Raw genomic sequence first — 4,612 nt, 5'->3', positions numbered from 1 at the left:
AAGGGCGACTGTCCCCTCCCCCTTCCCCGGATGGACTGCTGACAGGGCCCCGCCCCAGCACCCCTGACTGGATGGGGCGCCAGGCCCCGCCTCCTCCGTCCTGAGTGACAGCAAAAGCCCTGGGTAACCGGGTCCTGCAGATCTTGTCTGACTTGTTCCGGCCACAGCGTCTCTAAGCGAGCAGCCTCTCTAAGCGAGCGCCTTCCTTGCGCCCTGGTTATCGGATATTTGCATTTCAAGGCGACTTGCTCCTCACTGTTAGAAGAGGAACTGTTAGCTTCCTCATTCAAGGAGCTGTCCCTGCTCCTTCCTTCTGCACGGGATCACAAGTGTATGCAGGGCATTTCAGACTCAGTGTTCAATGGAGAGAGACGCTTGCCTCAGAGCAGGAGGGGAGCCCAGACCAGGCAAGAGGCATGACTGCACCGGGAGAGAGAGGCAGATGTCTTTCAGGGTGCGGGAAATAGGATGAGACATGGCCAAGGCTTCCTCACATTGCTATGGACTGCTGCAAGGTTTTCTTTGTAAGAGAGCTAACCAAGCCAGAACTTATTAAAGATTTAGAGGCTCTCAGTACTATGTATATCTATCCCTGGTGCATTGACAGTGACTGAAGACCCATTTTTCAGGACACGCTGTGTAGGACTGAACCAGGGAACATGATATAGCATGGCACTTTTATCTCACATATAACCCCCAAGGAGCAGGGTTAACTGAAATGAAAGATGGTCTCAGGGGAAGCTGTAAATGAGAAATTCTGTAATAGAAATTATGACTTAGGCAGGCCGGGTGCGGTGGCTCATGCTTGTAATCCCAGCACTTTGAGAGGCTGAGGCTGGCAGATCATGGGGTCAGGAGTTCAAGACCAGCCTGGCCAACATGGTGAAACCCTGTCTCTACTAAAAATACAAAAATTAGCCAGGAATGGTGGCACGCACCTGTAATCCCAGCTACTAGAAAGGCTGAGGCAGGAGAATTGCTTGAACCGGGAGGCAGAGGTTGCAGTGAGCCAAGATCATGCCACTGCACTCCAGCCTGGGACACAGTAAGACTCCGTCTCAAAAAAAAAAAAAAAAAAAAAAAATATATATATATATATATATATATATGTTTTAGGCATCTTTTTTTGAGATGGGGTCTCACTCTCTCATCCAAGCTGGAGTGCAGTGGTGCGATCACTGCTCACTGCAGCCTCAACCTTCCAGGTTCAAGCAATCCTCCCACCTCAGCCTCCTAAGTAGGTGGGACTACAGGTGCGTGCCACCATGCCTGGCTAGTTTTTTATTTTTGGTAGAGATGGGGTCTCATTCAGTTGTTCAGGTTGATCTCAAACTGCTGAACTTAAGTGATCCTCCAGCCTCAGCCTCCCAAAGTGTTGGGATTACAGGTGTGAACCCGGCCTCTTGGACATCTTCATTGCTCCACACCTTAAAACGATAAATTCAATATTCCATGAATACTGCCTGGAGAAATTAGCACAGCCATAACTTGTGATAAGGCAAATCAGGTGTTGAAATTTAAACATTCCTGGAAACTTCATTTAATAAACCTAATTTTGCTTATGTGTGAAAGTACTCATACATATTCATTGTTCAGACATGGATAACCATGGCAAGAAGATGAGGTGCTATGAAAAATTATGTTGGGGCCGGGCGCGGTGGCTCAAGCCTGTAATCCCAGCACTTTGGGAGGCCGAGGCGGGCGGATCACAAGGTCAGGAGATCGAGACCACAGTGAAACCCCGTCTCTACTAAAAATACAAAAAATTAGCCGGGCGCGGTGGCGGGCGCCTGTAGTCCCAGCTACTCAGGAGGCTGAGGCAGGAGAATGGCGGGAACCCGGGAGGCGGAGCTTGCAGTGAGCCGAGATCGCGCCACTGCACTCCAGCCTGGGCAACAGCGTGAGACTCCGTCTCAAAAAAAAAAAAAAAAAAAAAAAAGAAAAATTATGTTGGGACAACAGGTACTATCAAGGATTCTCGTTGGCAAACCAGGACACATGGTCAGATGATTTCTGAGGCAGCTTCTCTCCTGTGTATGTCCTTTCATGTCTGCGAAAAGAACTGGAAAAACTGAATGATTTCCCACACTCCTTGCATTCACATGGCTTCTCCCCAGTGTGAGTTCCTTCATGGATTCGAACAGAACCGTGCCAACTGAAGGCTTTACCACATTGTTTACATTCATATGGTTTCTCTCCAGTGTGAGTCCTTTCATGGATAAGGTATCAACTGAGACAATCCAAGCCTTTCCCACAAAACTTACATTTACAAGGTCCATCTCCGCTGTGCATTACCATATGTCTTCGAATGTTTGCAGGAGAAATGAAAGATTTTCCACATTCCTTACAATCAAAAGGTTTCTCTCTAGCGTGAGGCCTTTCATGTGCTTGAAAGCAGTGGCTATCGCTCAAGGCTTTCCCACGTTGTTTATGCTTATATGGCTTCTCTCCAAATTTCTGACACTTACATGGTTGGTGTCCAGTGTCGGCTCTGATGTGCCTGTTAAGGGATGAATGTCCCATGAAGACTTTTCCACACGTACCGCTTTCACATGATTTTACTCCAGAAACAGTTTTCTTGTTCAACATGTCTTCCGGAACCTGGGTGAAAGTTTCTCACACTGGCTACCTTCTGTACTCTCAAAGAGGCTCTCTCCCATAAAATTTCTGTGCAAAATGCCAAGCACGTAATTAAGGGTCTGTTTATAAGTGATTTAATATTTGTTAATAAGTATTACATTTGCATTTTTAATGTTTTTGGTTTTTTCGTACAAAGTGTCACTCTGTTACCCAGGCTGGAGTGCAGTGGCGTGATCATAACACACTGCAGCCTTCACCTCCTGGGCTCAAGTGATCCTCCCACCTCAGGCTCCCCAGAAAGCTGGACTACAGCTGTGTGCCACCATACCCAGCTAATTTTTTATTTTTGGTAAACATAGAGTCTTGCTGTGTTTCCCAGGTTGATCTTGGGCTCTTCACCTCAAGTGGTCCTCTTGCCTTGGTCTCCCAAAGTGCTGGGATTACAGGCATGAGCCACCATATCCAGCTGCATTTTTAACATTATCCTGCAAAGTGTAGGCTTTCTGCCCTGTCTGAATTGTTTAAACATGAATGGATCACACATTCTACAAGATGGCCTGTCTATATCTATCATCAAAAAAGAATATTTACATGAGGTTTCATTTTTTTTTTTTTTTTTGAGATGGAGTTTTCCTCTTGTTGCCCAGGGTGGAGTGCCATGGTGGCACAATCTTGGCTCACTGCAACCTCTGCCTCCTGGGTTCAAGCGATTCTCCTGCCTCAACCTCCCGAGTAGTTGGGATTACAGGCATGTGCCACCATGCCTGGCTAATTTTGTATTTTTACTAGCAACAGGATTTCTCCATGTTGGTCAGACCGGTCTTGAACTCCGGACCTCAGGTGATCCGCCCACCTTGGCCTCCCAAAGTGCTGGGATTACAGGCGTGAGGCACCGCGCCCAGCCCGAGCTTTCTTAATACTATTTCCAAGTAAACTATCTTATGAACATTAAACCTCTATGTCAATTGAAATGTTTTTAGTGAAAATTTTCTAAGAATAAATACGTTTTATGCTGAGCTTATTTCTTTTGTTGGCTTCTTTTTAACAATTTCTGACAGTCTGAGATTTTCTTCAGAGACATTTCTTTGTCTTGTGAGTGTAAATTACCTTAGAGTCCTCCTGGGATGTTTGTGCTGATCTTCAATATTCTGGTCTTTCCATTTTTTCCCTAAAATATAGACCCAGAAAAATAGTCCTGAATTAGTATACGATTATTTAAAGATCATTAGCTTCCATGTTTATGGGACACTGCAGCCATGCCTGATTTGTTCATCGAAGGATTGCCTATCCATATTCCAAATCCCCGAATAGCACTAATGAGCTAGAAACACGTGTTCCTTAATTCACTGAGGGAGGTAATATTGTCACCCCTACCTACAGAGATGAATTTCCTGAAAGTTTCCTGCATCACATCTCTGTAGAGATTCTTCTGGGAAGGATCCAGCAAAGCCCACTCCTCCTGGGTGAAGTTCACAGCCACATCCTGAATCCTGAAACATCCCACAGGTGCAGAGGAGGACGGGTGAAATTGACAGCACTGGGATCCTAGACTCTATTCCTAAGAAATTCTCATGATGCTGTGGACTCCAAACATGTGTTCCCTGCCTCTGTCATCAGACCTCTTACTCTCCTGTCTATACTCACTTCCTCTCAAACAGCAATTTTGATGCCAGAGTGGAACTATGGGGTAAAGCAACAGCCAAATAGGAAAATGTAGCCTTCTGCCACGTGAGGACACAGCAAGAGGATGGAGTTCATGAGGAACGGACCCTCTGGATATGGAACCTGCCAGTGCCTTGATCTCTTTTTTTTTCTGAGATGGGGTCTCACTCTGTCACCTAGGCTGTAGTGCAGTGGCACAATCTCGGCTCACTGCAACTTCTGCCTCCTGAGTTCAAGCAGTTCTCCTGCCTCACCCTCCTGAGTAGCTGGGATTGCAGGCGCGCGCCACCATGCCCAGCTAATTTTTATATTTTTAGTAGAGACAGGGTTTCACCATGTTGGTCAGGCTGGTCTCAAACTCCTGATCTCG

The 4,612-nt window shown here is 46.3% G+C and overlaps 1 protein-coding gene across 1 annotated transcript in view; it reads left to right on the top strand.

Moving 5' to 3' along the window:
* Window positions 1-4,612, top strand: part of LOC105486901 (zinc finger protein 823) — a 317,208-nt gene that overhangs the window by 242,238 nt on the left and 70,358 nt on the right. The gene's annotated exons all lie outside the window — the stretch shown is intronic.

Source organism: Macaca nemestrina, chromosome 20 (assembly GCF_043159975.1).
Source record: "Macaca nemestrina isolate mMacNem1 chromosome 20, mMacNem.hap1, whole genome shotgun sequence".
NCBI classification, from domain to species: domain Eukaryota; kingdom Metazoa; phylum Chordata; class Mammalia; order Primates; family Cercopithecidae; genus Macaca; species Macaca nemestrina.
This window is presented reverse-complemented; position numbering and strand designations above follow the sequence as displayed.